This window comes from Strigops habroptila, chromosome 1 (assembly GCF_004027225.2).
Source record: "Strigops habroptila isolate Jane chromosome 1, bStrHab1.2.pri, whole genome shotgun sequence".
NCBI classification, from domain to species: Eukaryota; Metazoa; Chordata; class Aves; order Psittaciformes; family Psittacidae; genus Strigops; species Strigops habroptila.
In genome coordinates this window covers 90,884,975-90,908,017 of record NC_044277.2, presented here as the reverse complement: position 1 = coordinate 90,908,017, position 23,043 = coordinate 90,884,975, and the positions used below count along the sequence as shown (strand labels likewise).

The window sequence follows — 23,043 nt, the reverse complement described above, 5'->3', positions numbered from 1 at the left end:
GACAGTTCTTTTTGGCGCCCAACGTGGGGCACGAAAGGTTGAGATAACGACAGATCTGACCAGAGTGTGTTTAATCATATTTGTGATAAGCATTCATTGTTACTACTCGTCACAATGGTGATTATTTGGCTCTCAGATGTGTTGCGCTTGATCTCAGAGTTTCAGCATGTTGTACCTTACTTACAGCCACTATTTGCTGTTTTAGCGTTTATCGGCTGGGGGGCCTGGGCTAAGGTTCTTGTTTCACTGTACTTCATGGTAATGACTTGTAATACAATAGACTCATTGATCATGAAACTGGTCTGGTTTGTGCTTCCAGCGTGGCCATCACCACTATACATTGGGAGGTATATAATGAAATATTTTAGCAATTGCATATCTTTTTTTTTCTCCTCGGGGGGTAAACTTACGAAGGAAGCATTCTCTTTCACCCCCCGTTCCCCCACCAGCCTATTTGCAACAGCAATTGAGAGTTCTGAAGGTTTTAGATGGCCTTTGAGTACCCTTGAAACCTGCCTGCTGATTGTGCTGGGGATCAGCATGTTGGCACACATACGGAGTGTGTTTTACCCACGGCCATCCCGTCGTAGGAACATCCTATTTCGTTTAATGTCAAAAATTCAGCAGTATCAGGTTCGAATCTGGTCTAGGGTTAGACGACGATATAGGAGGACCACCAGGAGATTTTCCCTGAGGCTGGACAGTTATGAGTGGCAGGGTGTGTGGGATAGTATGGGCAAGTACCTAGGCCAGTGGGCCCCTCCAGTGCTTTGGAACTTCACCACTGAACAAGTGCAACATCCGGAAAAACTAGTAAAACACTTAAACGAGGTGTGCTGTCGTCCTGGTTATACCAGAGAGGGACAAATTTTGGCAACGTGCTGGGGCTTGGCCTATGCCTACAGAGCCCTGCTCAACACTATCCAGCACCTTCAAAGGGAAAAAAATGTCTCTGGATCTGATGGCAAAGCAACAGACAACGCAGCTATGCCAACTACAAGCACACCAGCTACTCAGACCCTGACCACAACAGTCAACACAGCTACTCCAAGTACAGCAGCTACATCAACCCCAGTGACAAGCACAACAGCTACTCAAACCCTGACCACAACAGACAACGCAACTACTCCAACTTCAAACACAGCAGTTACACCAACCCCAGTGACAAGCACAACAGCTACTCAAACCCCGACAGCAACAGACAATGTGGCTACTCCAAGCACCGCAGCCACACCAACCCCAGTGACAAGCACAGTAGCTACTCAAACCCCGACAGCAACAGACAATATAGCTACTCCAAGCACCACAGCTACACCAACCCCAGTGACATGCACAGTAGCTATTCAAACCCCGACAGCAACAGACAATATGGCTACTCCAAGCACTGCAGCTACACCAACCCCAGTGACAAGCACAGTAGCTACTCAAACCCCGACAGCGACAGATAATGCAGCTGTTGGTGTTACTCAACTCCCAAGCACAACAGCTGCACCAACCCCAGCAATAGACATTGCAACCACTCCAATCCTAGTGGCAGACACTGCAGCCACTCCAACCACAGTGACAAACACTGCAGCTAAACCAAATGTCCAGTTTGTGACAATGTCTGTTGCCCCTGTAAGCAAAAGCAAACGAAAGGCACAAAGAGCAACCCGTGAAGCGAAGAAAGATGAAGACCCAGTGCCATTACTATATGCAACAGCACCTGAACAAGAGTCACTACTACGTGGGTCAGAGGAAGAGGAAGAAGAAGAAGAGGTCACTTCTCGACCCCGGACCTCAACCGAACTACGGAATATGCGAAAAGATTTCACCCGTCTTCCAGGGGAGCACATTGTCACCTGGTTGCTCCGGTGCTGGGACAATGGGGCCGACGGTCATGAACTAGAAGGTAGGGAAGCCAAGCAGCTGGGATCACTTGCTAAGGAAGGAGGAATTGACAAAGCGATTGCAAGAGAGAAGCGAGCCCTCAGTCTTTGGAGGCGGCTCCTGGCAGCTGTGAAGGAAAGGTTTCCCTACAAAGACGATATTACGAATCGCTCAGCCAACTGGACCACGATAGAGAAAGGCATCCAGTCCCTGAGGGAATCAGCCATTATAGAGATGATCTATCGTAGGCCGGGTTCCAGGAACACATCCGTAGACCCAGATGAAGTCGAATGTACACGACCCATGTGGCGGAAACTTACACGGAGTGCGCCATCATCGTATGCCCACACATTGGCATCAATGACCTGGAATGACGGAGTATCACCAACAGTGGATTTCCTGATTCGTCAACTCCGAGAGTTCGAAGACAATCTCACCCCTTCCATCATTTCAGCTGTGGAAAAAACTGTCCCAGGAGTTCAAACAATTGAGAGACGATTTATCCGATCTATCCAGCTCTCCACGCGTACCAACCCATGTCTCAGCTATCAACAGAAGGCGCCCTACTGCTCGAGAAAGAAAATATAGGAGGTACACGCCACGGGCCACCCTATGGTTTTACCTGCGGGATCATGGAGAAGACATGAGAAAGTGGGATGGAAAACCTACTTCAGCTCTGGAGCAACGGGTGCGTGAACTGAAGAGGAGAACAATGGTCAAGGATGATCCTCCCAGGAAAGCTGCTGCTCCAGTCTCTGGCGAGCAGTTTCCCAGATGGGGCGAAAGAGCTGATTTTACTCCAGCTCCTGTGATAAGGAATACTAATCCCTTTCTACAAGACAGAAGTGGAGAATTTTGTGATCACTATTAGAGGGGCCCTGCCTCCAGCCAGGTGGAGGAGAGGGATAATCGGGTTTACTGGACTGTGTGGATCAGATGGCCTGGCACATCAGTCCCACAGAAGTATAAGGCTCTAGTAGATACCGGTGCATAGTGTACTCTGATGCCATCAAGGTATCAAGGGGTGAAACCCATTTCTATTTCTGGAGTGACAGGAGGATCCCAAGCGTTAACTATGCTGGAAGCTGAAATCAGCCTGACTGGGAGGAAGTGGCAAAAGCACCCCATTGTAACTGGTCCAGGGGCTCCATGCATCCTTGGCATAGACTATCTCAGGAGAGGGTATTTCAAAGACCCAAAAGGGTATAGATGGGCTTTTGGTATCGCTGCCTTGGAGACAGAGGAAATTAAGCAGCTGTCCACCTGGCCCGGTCTCTCAGAGGATCCTTCTGTTGTGGGGTTGCTGAAGGTCGAAGAACAACAAGTGCCAATTGCGACCACAACAGTGCACCGGCGGCAATATCGCACCAACCGAGACTCCTTGATTCCCATCCATAAGCTGATCCGCAGACTGGAGAGCCAAGGAGTGATCAGCAGGACCTGCTCACCCTTTAATAGCCCCATATGGCCAGTGCAAAAGTCTAATGGAGAGTGGAGATTAACAGTAGACTATCGTGGCCTGAACGAAGTAACACCACCATTGAGTGCTGCCGTACCGGACATGTTAGAACTTCAGTATGAACTGGAGTCAAAGGCAGCCAAGTGGTATGCCACAATTGACATTGCCAATGCATTTTTCTCAATCCCTTTGGCAGCAGAATGCAGGCCACAGTTTGCTTTCACTTGGAGGGGCGTCCAGTACACTTGGAACCGACTGCCCCAGGGGTGGAAACACAGCCCTACCATCTGCCATGGATTGATCCAGACTGCACTGGAACAGGGGCAAGCTCCAGAACACCTGCAATACATTGATGACATCATCGTGTGGGGTGATACAGCAGAAGAAGTTTTTGAGAAAGGGAGGAAAATAATCCAAATCCTGCTGAAGGCCGGTTTTGCCATAAAACGGAATAAGGTCAAGGGACCTGCACAGGAGATTCAATTTTTGGGAATAAAATGGCAAGATGGACGCCGCCAGATCCCCACAGACGTGATCAACAAGATAACAGCAATGTCTCCACCAACTAACAAGAAAGAAACACAAGCTTTCTTAGGTGTTGTGGGGTTCTGGAGAATGCACATCCCAAATTACAGTCTGATTGTAAGCCCTCTCTACCACGTGACCCGGAAGAAGAATGATTTCAAATGGGGCCCTGAGCAACAACAAGCCTTTGAACAAATTAAACGAGAAATAGTTCATGCAGTAGCCCTTGGACCAGTCCGGGCCGGGCCAGATGTGAAAAATGTGCTCTATACCGCAGCTGGGGAGAATGGTCCTACCTGGAGCCTCTGGCAGAAAGCTCCAGGGGAGACTCGAGGTCGACCCCTTGGCTTTTGGAGTCGGGGATATAAAGGATCCGAGGCCAGCTATACTCCCACTGAAAAAGAGATACTGGCAGCCTATGAAGGGGTTCGAGCTGCCTCAGAAGTGATTGGAACTGAAGCGCAGCTCCTCCTGGCACCCCGGTTGCCTGTGCTGGGCTGGATGTTCAAAGGCAGGGTCTCCTCTACACATCATGCAACTGATGCTACATGGAGTAAGTGGGCCGCACTAATTACACAACGAGCTCGAATAGGAAATCCCAGTCGTCCAGGAATTCTAGAAGTCATCATGGACTGGCCAGAGGGCAAAGATTTTGGGATGTCACCAGAAGAGGAGGTGACGCGTGCTGAAGAGGCCCCACCATATAATGAACTGTCAGAGAGTGAAAAGCAATATGCCTTGTTTACTGATGGGTCCTGCCGTATTGTGGGAAAGCATCGGAGATGGAAGGCAGCTGTGTGGAGTCCCCTGCGACAAGTTGCAGAAACTGCTGAGGGAGAGGGTGAATCGAGTCAATTTGCAGAGGTGAAAGCCATCCAGCTGGCCTTGGACATTGCTGAACGAGAAAAAATGGCCGGTACTTTATCTCTATACTGACTCATGGATGGTGGCAAATGCCCTGTGGGGGTGGTTGCAGCAATGGAAGCAGAGCAACTGGCAACGCAGAAGTAAACCCATCTGGGCTGCTGCATTGTGGCAAGATATCGCTGCTCGGGTGCAGAACCTGGTGGTGAAGGTACGCCACGTAGATGCTCATGTACCCAAGAGTCGGGCCACTGAGGAACACCAGAATAACCAGCAAGTGGATAAAGCTGCTAAGATTAAAGTGGCTCAGATGGACTTGGATTGGCAACATAAGGGTGAATTATTTTTAGCCCGGTGGGCCCATGACACCTCAGGCCATCAAGGCAGAGATGCAACATATAAATGGGCTCGTGATCGAGGGGTGGACTTAACGATGGACACTATTGCCCAGGTTATTCACGAATGTGAAACATGTGCTGCAATTAAGCAAGCCAAGCAGTTAAAGCCTCTCTGGTATGGAGGACGATGGCTGAAGTACAAATATGGGGAGGCCTGGCAGATTGACTATATCACACTCCCACCAACCCGCCAGGGCAAGCGCTATGTGCTTACCATGGTGGAAGCAACCACCGGCTGGCTGGAAACATACGCTGTGTCCCATGCCACTGCCCGGAACACTATCCTGGGCCTTGAGAAACAAGTCTTGTGGCGACACGGCACCCCAGAGAGAATTGAGTCAGACAATGGGACTCATTTCCGGAACAACCTCATAGACACTTGGGCCAAAGAGCATGGCATTGAGTGGGTATACCACATCCCCTACCATGCACCAGCCTCTGGGAAAATCGAACGGTACAATGGGCTGTTAAAAACTACACTGAGAGCAATGGGTGGTGGGACTTTCAAACACTGGGATACACATTTACCAAAAGCCACCTGGTTGGTCAACAGTAGGGGATCTGCCAACAGGGCTGGCCCAGCCCAATCAGAACTTTTACGTACTGTAGAGGGGGATAAAGTTCCTGTGGTGCACATAAAGAATTTGTTGGGGAAGACAGTCTGGGTTATTCCTGCTTCAGGTAAAGGCAAACCCACTCGTGGGGTTGCTTTTGCTCAGGGACCTGGATATACTTGGTGGGTAATGCGGGAAGATGGGGAAGTCCGATGTGTACCTCAAGGGGATTTGATTTTGGGGGAAAACAGCCAATGAACTCAATTGTACGCTGTTGCCTGCTCTATAACACTTTTATAGCCCACCAGCTAGATATCTTCAGGTCACCAGCCATTGACCCTGACTTCCCTCCGATCATCACCTCAACAAAGAATGAATTTTGAGGAAACCAGATGAGCTCAGCAGTGACCAGATGAGTTTGGCGGTATCATCAGCAGGCAACAACCCAACACCATGTACCGTCCCTCCTGCCCTGAAAGACTATTACAAGAGATGGAACCTGACATTATGGACTGGATGAGTTCAGCAATTTTACAGGGATTGGTCCATGGACTAGGGAACGATATCTTTCTCTGTGTGTGGGTGTGGGTGTATATATATGTGTATATATGGGACAGGGGTGATGGTGTGCTGAGAGATGTGGGATCTGAGCATGACGTGAATGGTATGGAATAAGGGGTGGATACTGTCCTGGGTTCAGCTATAGCAGTCATTTTTCTCCTGCTTAGTAGCTGGTGCAGTGCTGTGTTTTTTAACTTTCAGCCTGGGAACAACGCTGATAACACCGATGTTTTTAGTTGTTGCTAAGTAATGTTTATTCCAACCAAGGACTTTCTCAGTCTCATGCTTTGCCAGGGAGGAGGGGAAGCCGGGAGGAAGCAGAGACAGGACACCTGACCCAAACTAGCCAAAGGGGTATTCCATACCACAGCACGTCATGCCCAGTATATAAACCGGGGGGAGTTACCCGGAAGGCCCAGATCACTGCTCGGGTCGGGCTGGGTATCGGTCGGCGGGTGGTGAGCAATTGTATCCTCTCCCCTTGTTATTTCACTAATCGTTATTATCATTGGTGGTAGCAGTAGTGGTTTTGTGTTATACCTTAGTTGCGGGACTGCTCTTATCTCAACCCGTGGGAGTTGCATTCTTCCCATTCTCCTCCCCATCCCTCCGGGAGCGGGGGGAGGAAGAAGTGGGGGGGGGAGTGAGCGAGCGGCTGTGTGGTTCTGAGTTACCGGCTGGGCTCAAACCACGACAACACCTTAAATTCAGGTAATTTAAAACACTGGGTGATTTAAAACTCTTTATCAGGGAGTGTAGTGATAGGATGAGTTTTAAACTGAAAGAGGGTAGATGTAGATTAGACATTAGGAAGAAGTTCTTTCCTGTGAGGGTGGTGAGAAACTGGCACAGGTTGCCCAGAGAAGCTGTGGCTGCCCCATCCCTGGCAGTGTTCAAGGCCAGGTTGGACGGGGCTCTGAGCAACCTGGTCTAGTGGAAGGTGTCCCTGCCCAGAGCAGGGGGGTTGGAACTGGATGAGCGTTAAGGTCCCTTCCAACCCAGACCATTCTGTGATTCTATGACTAAACAAATATCTTTGTAATGTATTCTGGCAAACTTTTCCCATATGAAAAATTGCTACAATGTAATTTATCACTGGAGTGCATGTAAAATACTATCAGTCAGATGTTTATCTAACAGCACTGTATTTCCTTAGCAATGCTCCATAACTACATTACCATAACTGAAGTTACAATCTGGTTCAGAAACAGGAATAGAAACATATACTTGAAAGGCTGAAAGAATATCTTAATATATGCTCTTAATCCTCTCATGAGCTCAACTCTAAACACTTAATTAGCGCTAGCTTTGACATTTACTTTCTTCAACTTCCAAAAAGGGGAAGAAGAGAAAAAATACATCTATATTTCTTTAAAGAAACCTGAATAAAACCAAAATATTTTGGGTCAGCTTTGCAGCTTGTGAAAAATCAATGTTGCTTCAATTACTCCATTGCCTTCAATGTACTGATGTTGATTTACAGTAGTGGGGAGCTACACAATGATTAATAACAAGAATACCTTGGACTTGGATAGTGCATTCTATCTTGAGATTCCTAATTGCTTGTCAAACCCTCTCTCTGTCTTATAGTTTGTGATGATGAAGTATTGTATTCAGGACCTCATAAACACTTTTAATTTAAAACAATTGCAGATTTATTCACATGAATGTCTTATTAACAAGTCTTACTTAATTTTCTTATTTTTATGTACATGATATAAGCAAGAGAATTGCCTGGAGGCAGTTGAAATATTGTTTGTGAACAGTCCTTTCAAGCAGAGTAAAACCTTTTTGAAACTCAAATGCAGCTTTCAATCCTGCTGTCATGTTGCAGACAAGATGAGTAACTGCCCTAGGTCTAAAACCTTGGCAAGGTACCATACAAACTATCATCCCTTGAGATGATCCAGGTTACTTATCTACTGCTCACTTTGTGTTCCCTTCAGTTTGCTGCATAATACACAAATGTCCAGCCTTTTCTTCCCTCAAGCAGAATTTTTTCTTGCCCCCATTAAGCTTGTCTTAATTCTTTTTTTTTTTTTTGGGGGGGTGGGGGTGGAGGGGCGGGCTTGGTATCACTTTATTCATTCCATAGCCATTTTTTGCATGAACTATAATGTATTGTAGTCTCCAGGTCAACCTTTAATGGCTATTCTAAGGAAAGAGCATATAAAGATGGTCCTCTGTAAAGCCTGCGTATGGATCATACATAATTATAGTTGTTATGATAGGTGTACAAATCCTCCAGCTAACAGCATTAAAGCTTCCAAAGGATTCCCTATGGAAAGCAGAGGCTGGCCAGGATGCTTGTCTGTTCATGCCCTGCACCTGATCAGCACAGTCTGTTCTCACCATAACTAGGGGCATGGAGTTGCAGCATGCCAGATTCCATATGAATATTTTCCTCTAATATGTAATTTCCTAGGTTATTGTAGTCCTTTAAGTTTTACTTAATTCTGCTTTACTTAATTCTGGTGAAGGAGCAAAAGCCATAAAAGATTCATTGAAATGCTAACTAAAAATGTTTAAAATAGAATCTTCTTTTATTCAGAAAACTGTTCGCAAGATGTAAGCACAAAACTCCACACTCAAAATACCTCACTCTCTGTTCAATAATTGTTTGCCATGAGTATGAATGATGCAAATCTTCCAAAGTTGTAATTGCGCATGTAATGGTAGAATAAATAGTAGTTACTTATACATCTTTTAGAGCACAGAAAATAATTTAATGGAACTCCACGTAACTTCCAATAAAATTACATCCGTTTTAGTACCCCTATTTACAATTTGTTTCTTAACATTGGAATATTTTTGTCTTGTTTTGTAAATTAGTCTTCATGGATTAGCACAGCCATCTGGCTAAAGTGCTTTAGGAATCTGCTTTGCAGAGTGCACCCTGCGATACTGTTTCTCTTTGATTATGGTTATTAGGTACCACTGAATGTAGACTAATTCCATCAGAAACTGGCATGCCAGGATTGGAACAGGCTTCAAAGGCTATGACTTTTATGTTCTGGACCTTTCTTTAGATTTGCGCTGAATATTTAGATTTATAATACCAATGTTTTGGAGAAGCACTGCTTCTGAATAACTGTGGTATTCAAGAAGCTGGGGCGTGAGCCAGCTGCAAGTAGATGCTGAGATTATTCAGAGACTTATGGCAGACAGTGCTGATCAGTCAGTCAGATGCTGAATGAAGCAGGGCTCTGTCAGATATTTGGCTCTGCATTATATTTTTGACTACAGAATGTGATACCAGGAGTAGTAGTACAAATGAAGAAAATAACCTCAGTAAAGGGATGGAGCAGTTAAAAGCTCTGTGGGAGAGGTACAGTGCAGAGGACAACTGTGGAAGGTTAAATCAGTGGATGCCGGCAAAAATAGGATGATTGGTCAGAAGGTAGCTTTATCTTGGGTAAGACTACTGCATGATTTTAATAGCTTCCAGCTAGCTCAAGCAGAAAAAGCTAACTATAAAACTATAAAATGTAACATTATAGCATCTAGAAATAAAACACATGAAAAATACATTATTGAGCATTTAGGAGTACTCAGACTGCATAAATTTATTCTTATAAATCAGGTAGCTAAATTAGAGGGATAGTCTTCATAGATTATTAATGGAAAGAGAGAGGAAAGAAAGAGCTGGAAGTGGGAGGCTCCTTAAAGAGTAATTCAGAGCCCAGTTTAAATGCCACATTTGTCCTCATAAGGAATTCTTTTACTGACTATATAGGAAGCTGTAGGACATGAACAAACTTTCTAAATTAGTCGTTTAAAGTAAAGTGTGTAAATGTCCACCAAAGAGTATAGAAAGACTTTAGAAAAATGGAGTCTGCAATCAAAAGGAGAAGAGAAACTGATAATTTGGGGAGGCAATTCAGGACCTAGTAAAAGACCAAATTATAGTGGGGCATGGGATGAAAATCTGAGAGAGAGCATGCATAAGAGTTCAAGGGCAACATGCAGGCTAAAATTAGTCCATGACAAAATAACCAGAATCTGCTATCAAGAAATTATTTTGTCCAGAACAACGGTTGTAGAGAACAGACAATGCTCAAATAATACAGTTCTGATAAAAGAAGTTTGAGGCAGGAAGACATGTGGAGGTCAAAGTAAGCCTGCAAAAAAACCCAGCAGTGCTGTGGTAAGTAACACAAGCTAATCTTGGCTTGCTAGTCATAACATAAGATAGAGGAACTTCAATGAACTATATGACTTCGTGAATTTGGAAGTATTAGCAGAGCATGCTGGTATACATAAAGTGAAACAGAATGATAACAGCACTTTAGTTCAGAAAAAAATTGCCATCGTAGCAAAAACCAGCACTTACAGAAGAAGATGGAGACATGACAGTAAGCAGGATACTTCTTCATCCATTCTAATTGGACAAAGATGTATAAGACAGTATAGTGCCCCCAAAAGTAATGGGGCACTGAAGCAAAGACTGACAGCAAAGAAACTACTTTAAGCCCCTGCTTCCATCTCCATGAGCCATTTAATTTGCAATAGTATTATATTTAAAGTACCCAGTACTGACTTTAAAGTTATAGTAAATTCTTGCTCTCATAAAGAGGCTGATCTCAGCTCAAGTTCAGAACAGAACAACTGAGGAAGAATTTAAGGGTATCTTCCAAGGCAGAAGGAAGCTCTTCACAGAGAAGAGCTGAAAGGGTCATGCTGGATGAGACTTTGAGACACCAGCAAAAGCCCATGGTAAAGGATATGCTAAAATAATGTTTGAAATGCTTTTTCCTGGGGGAGTGATGGGACAAATAGAGGGAATAACTTTTCACATTTAAAGAAGAGATGAAACACTCAACTGAAGTAATGCTTCAAATAGCAAAAAATACATAAATATATAAAAGAGAATACTTTCTACTGTTTACACAAGAAGAAATTCTAGATGAAATGATGCCAAATATTTTTTTTTCTCCTTTCTGTATCTACGGGGTTCTGTCGGATTCTTTTAGCAAAGGAGTGCATATTAGCATATGCTTAAATACCCGTTTTATGTTTGCCACACATTGCTGCATTTGTTTTGTTTGGCATGAGGTGTTTCACCAGAAATTCTGCAGATTGCTTTTGATGTAGAGTGGGAAAGTTTGCACAGAAGTTGGCTTTGATCTAGGGGAGACCATCTGAAAAGATTCACATAAAAATCGGGGTAGCAACATGGCTACTGGGCCAAAGCTGAACAAACACAAACGTCAATACATGATAATAGAATTAGCATGCTGGAATTAGCAAATGCCACAATATATATTGATATTCCTTGAGGTACTGTTCTTCATCAGTAATTCTTTACAACAGAGAAAGAGTTTAAGTAGTCATCAGAAAAGAAATTACTGTATTAAAACTCATACCTTACCTAGTTTGCCTGCACAAGCAACCTGAGGGCAGTGCTCTGCCAGACAGCTGGTACTGCAAGATGCCTGGAACAGAAAGCTTAAGGGAATTTGTGACACTGAAGCGTAATTACAGTCTGTCCTATGGAAAATGGACATGGGTAGTTTAGAAGGTTACCAATGCACTCCTCTTACAATTGTATTGTTAAACCCAGAGACTGCTAACTTATTTCTCACTAGCAAAAACTGATAGACATACATAAATAAACAGACATGAAGACTGTGGCCTCAGTTCCTGGGAGGGACAACAAAACAAAATCTACAAAACAACCCAAAAAACCCCAAACAAAGCAAAACAAAAAAAACCCCACAAAAAACCAAACCAACCCAACCAAACAAACAAACAAAAAAAACCCCCCCAAAACCCACAAAAAAACAAAAAAACAAGAAAAAACAACAACAACAACAAAAAACCAAACTCAAACAAACAAAACACACATAAAAAAATAAAAAAGAAAATAAAAAACCAAACACAAAAAACCCCAAACAGAACACTGAGCCTAGTTTCCTAGGTAAATATGGTACATATGTCGCGCACTCTGCTGATTCCTAATCCAGTAACTTCTGAAACTGTTGACAGGCCTCAGCTAAGTCTGACAGAGCAGCAGTTGTCTCAGATATCAATTTATTATATGTTTTGTGAAATTGGGTACTTGTGTCAAGAAGAGAGATGGTATCAGTCTCTTCATTGAGGAAAGATTGCAGCGCGAACTTAGGCTTTATTAGACACCAGAGAAACCATGAGAGGGACATTATGAATGTTCCAGACAAAAGAAAAGCCTCAGTGAGAGGCAGCAAGTTATTAAGCAGCTTGGAATCCAACTACAAGACAAATCCCTAGGCTTCATTAGTTTTGATGCTCATGGAAGTAGTTGTTATTTATGGGATGCCAGCGCTCACTGAAACTGCCCATTAATAGCTTCCTGCTGTAGGCAAAAGCAGCTTCACAAACATATCATTTTTTCATCTACCAAAATATGATTTGCAAATTGAGTACAAAACTGGGAGTGGTTTGATGTTAAAAAAAAACAAAACAAAACCACAAACACAACCTTTCTGAACATCTGATAAAGGGATAGCAGAATAAGATCAAGGGCTATGTTACCTACATACTAACAGATTAAAAAGGGAACTGGGTTCTTACAAAATGCAGTTTTTGACTCAGAGAGTGCCTGCTGAGAATGAGTTCCCACAATAGTAATTAAGACTAATGCACAGAACGTGGTATTTCCAGTCGCCAGTTAATTGGAAGGCCTCAGTAATACGAGGAAGGAGATACTTAAAGGCACCGGGTTGGTGATTCTGAGGACACTACAGAGAAAAGAAAAAACTTCTAAAAACTATCTGGAGGTCATTTAGGGATTTAAAAATCTATGGGAAGAGACAGATGGTTTTATACTGGCCTTAAATGAACATTGACATTAAAGTAATTGTTAGAGCTCTGTAAAAAATACAGAGCAAGTCAAGTGAAAGAACCCATGTTGATGGCACATGAAAAATCAATTTCCTCAAGCAAAAGACATGGTCCTGTGCTCTTTCATGGGCATGTCACTTCCTTTTTTCTGGTTTGGTTTTGTTTTCTCCTCAGTCTACAACAGTAATTAATATAAAGAGTATGTGATCCTCTTTGTAAATGGTATTTCTGAATCTCTAAGACCTTCTGCAGAGACAGGGAAATGGCATTTTCTATGCTTGAAGTTGTGCAGGTACTATTTTGTAGCTTCCGAGTGCTGTCAGGTGCAAATATAACATATTAGCTAAAAAAGTCTTCAAAGAGATGCTGTGTAATGGATGTTGGACTGAGATTTCGAAAATGGTGAAGAATTGTCAGTTCTCAAGCACTTTTTTTCTGACTACAAGAAATGGTAGAGAGCCAAAAGAATGAGTGGAATCATAAACCAGACATTTTCTTTTTAACCTTGGACTACACGATACTGATGGGTTCACAATGGACAGGCTCTGACTTTAATGACTTGCACATGACTCACACAGACTACAACAAAACACACTGGAATTCTTTCAGAGCAGTACAGTTTTCCCACAAAAACTGCAGATGCAAAAAGTCTATGAAAATTACTATTTTCCTTGCTAAGCTGTACAACATGCAACATAGCCTCTGTGAATATGGATAATTTATCTGACTTCTACTTTTATAGTATATATCTTACAGAAAACTTTACAGTTTGCTTTTTGTTCTCTTCCCAGCTATGGTCAACTGTGAATCAACCATAATTTTGAGATACTTTCATACAGGAATACCCATTTCTGCATATCCATTTTGCCTTTTGAGAAATTCGAATGCTATTTGGGTTGTACAGTTAAAAGCAAATTCTGGCCCACTTTTTTTGGGTTTTACCTCAATCTCTAACTTGATCTTACATGCTTTCATTTGTGGTATTAGAGGCTATTGAGATATTTTGCTTTCTACAAATAGGCATTCTCAAACACTCATCAGGTATGAAATCAAATTCAAAAGAAGGCAAATGCTGAAAAAAAAAAAGAGGGAAATAATTAAGTAGTATTTTTTATGGTTTTGGTGATCCTGAATCAAGAGATTGTTCTATGTACAGTATTGTGTACAGTATTGCATTCGTATATCTATTTTGTGCTAATATACACAGCTCTCCTAGAAGAGTCTCCAGATACCTTTTTCATTTAGTTTTCTTCATATTTTCAATTTCGTCCTCTTTCTTTCACACAGGAATAAAATGAAGTTCTAAATTCTCTTCTTTTGTTACAAAGGACCTAGCTTTTCCATTATGTTTCTTTCTGCTCCTAAACTTGTATATATTATTTTGTTTGTCTGTTTCGCCTCCACTGCACTGCCTTGTTTTCATAGATCTTTAGCTCACTACTGACTGCTCAAACTAGTTTCCCACATTGCATCAGGCAAACAACCTCTTTCTCCTCCTACAAATGCACCTCCCCAAATCCTTGTTGGTTTTCTCTCTTCAGTAATGTCCTTCTCATGCTCCACATGCTCCATCCCTGCACTTAAGAACCGCTGCAGTGCCCGTAAGCTGCAAATGTGGCTATTGGAGCCTTTCACATATATCAACTCTGTGTCCTTAAAGATGTATAACATTTGTGGCTTTTGTTTGAATTATTTACTGTACTAGTTTAATCAAATAGCATATTATTTCTACCAGCTCTTTTAGCAGTTTCATTATCTGCTGTAACGGCAACTACAGCTAAGTTTGGGGGGTTTCTGTGAATAAAATATCTTTTTTTCATGATCTTAATTAAAAATATCTGTAATAAGCAGTCTACTTACCAGGTCTCAGCTTTCAGAAAATGATTACTGTTTTTCTTTTGCATTCAAGAATACACTAGTCAAGTGTCAGTTTGGGGATCCGATTCATGCAAACGAATTCATTCACAACACAGTATCGTGAGCTTTGCCTCTTGACTAACAGGTTTCTGATCCTGCTAAGAACATATCATATAACTGTGAGACATGTTTCAGAAAATCAATTGTCACACTTCATCCATTTGTTGAAACTGGCAATTTTTTCATTGACTTCATGAAACAATTGGTATTACCCACTTGGGGAAACAATTACAATGCAAGATAACTAACCTTTCACACTAGGAAGGTATTAATCAAAGTACATGTGCATATATCCATACAGATATATATGTGTGTATACCCACACATGTATATATTTTTAGCAGGAACAGGGGTTTTTTCAAAGAGGAACCATTTTTTCTTTAAAAGACAAAATAGCTTCCCCTCCCCCTGAGAGTGCTGTCTTTGATACAAGTACACAGGCTAAGCAGGTAATCTGTGAGCTAATTTCCCTTCAGGGCTGTGAAAGAAGCCATTACCTACTCCATACCTCCTCACAGAAAAAACACTCTGTGCCACCAGGGTGGCAGAATTCTGTGTCACTTAGGTCCTTCCTTTTTTGTAGGAGTGATAAGTCCTGGATCTGTCAAGTGACGAAATCACTGACTTTGACCTAAATTCTCCCTAAAACATGGCACATAAAGAGAACCCACACACACCACATTAACTTCTCCAAAACCTACTCTATCTATAGTTTCTTACTTTGGCTTTTCTTAGGAAAAGATAAGCTTATTCACAGAAAGGAGTAACCATCTCTACAAAAGGTTTCTTTCCTTTTTATGGCAGAGTTGGAAATTTCTGACCTATCTTAATTTGCTCATTATATTTCTACATAACTGGAATCACTACAACTTGGTATCTGTTTCTCTTCTTACAACAAATTCCATGCATGCTTCAAGCCCTAGGGAAGAGAAACTTCTGTTATGTTGTCCAATTAGAGTTTTGCTTTTGTTAAAAATAATGAGCAACATTTGAAAATAGGAATCCATCTAACTAGTTTATGAGCTCTTTCCTATGGTGATGAAAGCTATAGACCCTAAGCTTGTTTCTAATTATGAAATAAGAAATAAGAACACTAAAGATACTGAAGATAGACCAGTCTGAAGATATTGTAAAAGAAAAAGTTACTAACTGGTGACTTATGTCAGTTCTAAGGGCAACCATCTTTGCTTCTGTTTTGCTGGCAATCCTGTTGGCTGACATTTAGAACAGAATGTAATTGTCTTGACTGCAAATACTTTCAATTGAAAGGTAACAGTCTGTCGAAATGCCTTCCTGAAAAATATGCTTATAAAGTTGTGCAATGAGACAACTTTTGTGTTCATGTGCCTTTGTTTCAGACATTCATTTGCTAAATACTGGCACATTGATTCCTAGAGACTACATTTTTTGAAGTAAATACAACTGATAGCTATCAGATGTTATCTTCTCAAACAAGCTTTTTAACAATAATAGTTGGGAGATGTGGTATTTAGCAGCAAACAGTACTGCTCGATGTATCAGAAGATACAGAGATCTATATTTCTTCTTTTTAGGCTATAAGCAAATTCTATATTCAATTGCTGATAAGAATGGTGTGAATTAAATTTATACTAATTCTAACAGATCTAGGATGTAGAATAAAAGAAGTTCCATTCCTGAGATCAAATAATGTTAAAACTCAACCACTCCTGAAAGCCCTATGATCTACTGCTGGGAAAAAAGGAATATATTTGATACAATTTTTTTTATTATACCACTTTGTGGAACTGACTTTTATTATTATAAAAATGTAAAACCTTCCTAGATGTATGTACATCTTTTTAATTGTGGTTATTGGTTGTTTGACACGTACAAAAATAGCTATTACGCCAAGTCTTTCTTCATATTTTAATCTGTTTAAATTCTGACCCATATTTTCAATATCCTGGCAGTTCTGAGAGTGCAGTGAGGAAAGGCAAACAGCTTTAATACATGAGCTTATAGTGACAGAAGTAGGAGAATATTAGTGAGAATTTAATTTGTGAAAGCTTTGATTGTAGACCACAAGAGCACATTTTAACAACATGAAAATAATCAATGATGACTGCATTCTACAAGCACCAAAGGAAGTAAAACGTTCAGAAATGGAATCGATGACCTGGAAAACAAGTTCATATTCAAAGGTGATTTGATGTTAGGAGCTTCTGAAAAAGTGCAGACAGGGATTTCTTTCGGCTATCAATTATAAACAAATTGGTTATGAAATTGAATTAATAGGCTTCATAAGCAGCTGATACATGTCCCAACAAGAATAGGTCTGGTTTGGCCTCAAACAGGGAAGGTTTTAGAGTAGGAAATGCAATTCTGCTTGACACAGTTATTTATCTAACACAGAAATAGACTGGAAGTCCCTGAGTTGAAAGCTGTGAAAGGATTCTGGGGAGTAAGAACAAGAATTTCTTCCTACGCTCTTTGGCATACCATGAGGTATTAGCCTTGGGCACTTTGCAGCATATAGACATCAACAAGTACATGTTGAACATGCTGTCGACCACTGGACTAAATCGCCAAGAAACAGAATTCAGGGCTATGGGAATCCTTGGTGTGATCTGGTGGGATTGGTTTTATGTTCTTAAAATGTCCCAGACCAGATACCCCAAGATTGAATTCACTTCCCTAACTTTTTTTTTTTTTTTTTAATAATTTAGGGATGACCACCAGATAATGCTTCATAAACAGTCAGCTTATGGCCTATTGGCTGCATGGACAATCTTAGCACATTATTCTGTGTTCATTGTATTGGTAAAGGTGAACTAGCACTGTGGGAATCATGTCAATCTCTTTTTCCATAGAAGCTGATAAAGCAGTGTGGACAGTGTGGAGCAAAGCAATGTTTTTCAAGAAGTTCAGACAGAGGCATGATATATATGAGAACAGTAAAAGAATCTTTCAGGTAGAAAAGAAAATGTTTGTGTGTTTATTGATGTATTATGGTGTTTCCCCTAAGCAACCATCATTGTCAGAATGATGTTTAATTTTGTGCTTCCCTTCCTGCTTCTCAGTCAGAAGATCATCATCCACGTGAGTAATGTGCATTTGCAACATGACCAGCAGCCTTGACAGTGACAAGAAAGAAGCTAGACACTACCGTTGTGTTCATGCACAAAGTAATTTTATCCAGCAAGGAGACAGCAGAAAAGACTGACTACAATCATGTGATCCCACTCAGTTTTGTTTCAAATCATCCTCAAATGCATTTGTGCTGACCTGGTCTGTGGTTACTCAGTTTGATACAGAATACAAAGAGACAGTGAGAAAACAGAAAAAAAGGATAGCAGAACGAAAGTAACAATGGCGTGGTGTGTGCTTTCCAGTGCTTTTCTCTAAGGATTTGTGTTAGTGGAAAATAAACCTAATCTGGCAGACTGAGAGAGGCAAGGCTGCTGCCACTCCATGCCCCGGGGTCCAACCAGTAGTGAGGCTGAGCATGTATTTCCAGTAGACACATGCACACAGAGCACGTGTATACACCGCAAATATACATTTATACACTGCTGGCCATACAGATCACGGACAGACACACAGAGCATTGACACCTACACTGACAGCACCACCAGCCTCATCCTGTTCCCTGCTCCAGCTGAGCAGGATGGAGCTCCAAGAAGTGGGAATATATATACGTATGTATAAGGAGGAGCCCTCCAGCAGAAGGACTTAGTCAGTCTGTCTAATAGCCACCTCTGGATCCCTGTCTCCCCACTTGCTGCTACCTTGGCATACAATTTCTTGAGGCTGCAGCCCCACTCCAGCTGCTGGTACAGACCATCACACACATGCACAGAGCTGTCCAGGACTCCCCTGTTCCAAATAGCCAACCCCCTGTGCTCTTGGCCCTACAGACATGCAGCTACTCTCACACTCAGAGGTGGCCCTCGGAGATCTCCAAACCCATCCTGGTCCCCAGCCCACTTTACCTACTCACTGGCTCATCTGGCATTATCTTCGCTAGCAATCAGACCCACACTCCTTCCTGCACCACAGACCGACCCCCACCCCACCACCCCATACACGCAAGGAGTAAAGAGTTCTTTACCGGAAAACAGTTGAAGGTGGAGTTTAGTAAGGAGACAGGACAGACTGTGCTAGTGAGGTGCAGGGCATCGCCAGGTGAGCATTTGGCCAGCCAGCTCTTTACACAGATGAACTCTTTTATTCCCTTATCCCACACTTGTTACTGCCCAAATCTCTTAAATCCCACCTTTGTCCGACCTTTGGTTCCTCCCCTAAACATCCCATAATAAATCCTGTGCAACGCCCAAAATGCGCTTGCCCTGCATCCTCTTATGTGTCCCACACCTCCAGCTGACAACCCCGTTAGACCAGGAGAGCTGCTCCCCATGCCTCATGGGGATGGGTTTCACACTGGGGCTGAGGCTTTGCAGGGACAGCCCTGGGAGGTGACCAGACAGTGTCTCCCTTCCTCAGCCTTTAATTTGTGTTTCTGCCTGCCATTGTGTCCCCTGGGCTCATGAAGATGGGCCTTTCAAGGTTCTTGTGCAATGGGTGTGGGGGTAACCCAACAATCTGTCGATAGCTTAACAAACTGTGTGTTTAAACCTACATAATATCTCTCATTTAAGCCAAACAAAAATGGGAAAGCAATGAATCAGAACAGGAGAAACCCCATATGGGGTACAAGAATAGGGAAACAGAAAGCCGGGTCTACATCCTCATTCTGCTTCTGATTATTATATAAACTGGGATTACAACCAAAAATATTTTCTCACGCAGCCATTCATTCTTGCTAGAACAAAAGGCATCACACACAAACAACACTGTGAGAAGTCTGTTGGTATTTAGTTTTCTCAGAGAAGGCCAGGCTGCTCTTTTATACAGGGCTACAGAAGCTCATCATTTTACTCTCTCACAGTCTGTAGAGCACACCTTTGGCACCAATAGCTGGGATAATGCAGCACTTCCATGCATGCCTTTAATGTGACTGCCACCAATGGACAGTAAAGATAAATGATAGATCCTTCTAAATACTTGATGAAGCCTCATCCTGAGCACATGCAGGAGCTGAGCATTTCTAACCTTTTACCCTATAGCATAGTATTCTCTAGAAGTAACGTGTCCTAATTTGATCAGAGTCAATACCATGGGCAACAAGCAACACAAGAGAAAATCTTAGAGAAGATCTTGTATAAACATCTGGGTAATGAGACCATAACTACACACAGTACATACCTCACAAGATAGGGTATCATGGCAATAAATTGGAGGCAACTACCTGGGAAAACTTGCAAACAAAAATCTGGCAGCATTAGCCTTTATTAGCAACAAGGGTCAATGTAGACATGCTAGGGGTTAAATTCAAAGGTCTGGAACTTATTATTCGAACCATTCTTCTCCAAACAATTGGACTTTTTGCAGGATTTCCATTCAAATGTCAGACAAGGAGGCACTACAAATAATATCTGCTATGTGAAGTAGGTTGTGACCAAAAATGACCCATGTAGAGGGATTACATCAAGAAAAAATAATCAACAAGTGTTAGCCAAAAAAAAGTATGTAAGGTGAACTACTTATGCACAAATTGACACAGTAGGAAAAGACTGACTCATCATAGAGGTATTACTATGGTACAGCACATAGCATTTCATGACATACAGCACTGAGATGACATGTTGATAAACAATGTTCTTTTATGATACACAAAGGGTGAACATCCATGCTATGAGCAGTTTGACAGTGTACCTCACGGAGTGCTGTTGATTCATCAAAGAGATCAGGAGACTGTAAGATGTTTCAGTTCTCAGAGCCCAAAGGGTTGCAATGGGTGCTTGTTGCAAGAGCTGTCTCCTGTGTACTAACACGGGACTTGGTCCTTTACTCTCTCCTGTACAGCATGAATAAAATATCACAGAGAGGTTGTGAAATGGAATGTATTTCCATAACAGCGGTGTCCAGATGACACCCTCGAAAAGAAATGCTTGTTGTACACAGGGCTTAACCAGTCTACGCAATTTACTGCCACAAGCTGTTTTTGTGGCTTACAGTTTAGCAGATTTCAAAGCAGGATAACACTTTTACAGACATAATAAGAACACCTGCATTTATATTAAGCGAGATAAAAGGAAAACTCAGAAAGGATATTCATATATAGAGAAAAGGTAAGATCTCTGGGACAAGAACCGTCTGTTTCTATTTGTCTGGACAACGCCTAGCACAAGGTGAACTGATCCCTAGGATACAAGCATCATGTATAAATAAGTAAAGGCTAATCTATTAGGTATAAGCCATCTTTTAACTGTTTAGTGGTATAGAAAATGTACAAGCACATTATCTCAAATTAAATAAAGATTTCTTGCACCTTCCTCTGTAACATCTGATCCGAGCTACCGTCAGAGAGAGGATATCAGAATACTAATGGCATGAGTCATCATGGCAGTTCTTGTGTTTCTTCTTCATAACAACTCTAGGACTCCTTTGATTATGACAGAAATTTAGAAATCACACAAAGTACCATAACACTGCAATATATAGAAGTAAATCTAAAATAGATCCAAAATCTTATTTCCTGCACCCACTCCAACAGAAACTAAAGAACAAGTGGAGAATACAGGCTTTTTTCCATACTAAAATATTTGGTGATATTTTTGTTAGTGGCTAATCCCCTCATAATGAAGTCCCTCCTCAAAAAGGGTCGTCCTCCCACCCCTCCCCCCGAAAAAAAAAGAATCACAGAGTTAACATAATTTTGCAATTGGGTTCTTCTTTCTTTCATGTTAGTTCCCTTTTTCTACCCTCTGCTCTTTGAGTCTGGTCTTTTAAGACTCGAAGCTCTTCAAATTAAACGCTATAGACCTGGGCATGAAAATCTGAGCTAGTAAGTATACAGGTGACATGCAGCACCATTCAGGTTTGACATCTCATGTCCTGAATCTTATTTGCCTCCTACTGCTTTGCCTTGTTCAGAACTGAGAGTCTTCTACTTAGAATTCACATGGACAAAATGGATAGAGTTCCATATACTGTGTTTGCAGAGTTCCCAGCAGAATGAGCATCTGTTCTGAGAGTTCCTTTAATACAAACTGAAAATACTAACAACCCTGACAAGCACGGTAGAAATACCCAAGCAGAAGCAAGTGACCCATACTCATACACACAGGAACAAGATAATATTCAGTGCTGTGACCTTGCATTAATTCTATGGTTTGTTCTTCTCCCAGTTATCTTTTACTGCATTTTCAGATACGCATTTCCTCTCTTAGTACTTCCTCTGACAACCTACTTTGTTCCTCACCACTGTGCTGTTTGGTACTTCTTTGACCTGCACTTCTTTCCGGGAACCTGCACAGGGAACCTGTACTTAGTCGTCCCTGTCATTGTTAAGGTACCCATAAACCATTTTACTTCATGTACCTTGGGTATGTTTGCCAAACAAATACTCCTAAAGGGCTCGCCTGGTGAAGGTGTTTCTGCCCTGGCCAGGAACCACCTACAAGCTTTGTCCCTACAGAGTTCAATGAGTGCAAAAGCTCCATCATCCATTAGCATGACAGTGCATGGAGGCTGCAATACCACTTGACCCATCTTAAAATTTCCATGTTTCCAGTGTTTTGCACGCTTCATAATACGAAGTTGGACCAAGGCCAAGGAGAACATGAGAGACCGAGCACTAATTTGCATGTTATTTCCCCCTCAACAAAAAGGAGTATTTGCAAAGCCTAGAGATGAGACGTAGAAATGGTTGGTTGTCACATAGCTCACGGGCACTCACTCTCATATTAATTCTGACATAATACTAGGGTAAGAAGTTCTGGGCTGTCGCAGGTGAGGATGGATGAAGGTAATTTGGAGACGCTGGGTGCTGAAGCGGAAGAGGGCCCTGAGGCCCGGCTCCTCCGGGCAGCCAAGCCACCACGGGCAGGCACGGGGCTTGCGGAGGTCCGGGGAGCCCTGGCGGCGGCCCGCGGCCGTGCGCCCCGGCTAGGGGGCGCCAGGGAGCGGCGGCAACAAACGCCCTCCCTGCCGCCGCTGTTTCTCGGGGATGGCGGCGCTGATTGGCGGTGGCGGCGGCCCGCAGCGGCGA

General features: G+C 42.4%; 1 long non-coding RNA gene across 1 annotated transcript in view; it reads left to right on the top strand.

Moving 5' to 3' along the window:
- Nucleotides 1–17,889, top strand: part of LOC115617607 — a 30,788-nt gene extending 12,899 nt beyond the window's left edge. Inside the window, exon 6 of the long non-coding RNA XR_003994638.1 lies at nt 17,801–17,889. This is a non-coding gene — a long non-coding RNA (uncharacterized LOC115617607). The remainder of the gene's footprint in view (nt 1–17,800) is intronic.
- Nucleotides 17,890–23,043: the final 5,154 nt, after the last annotated feature.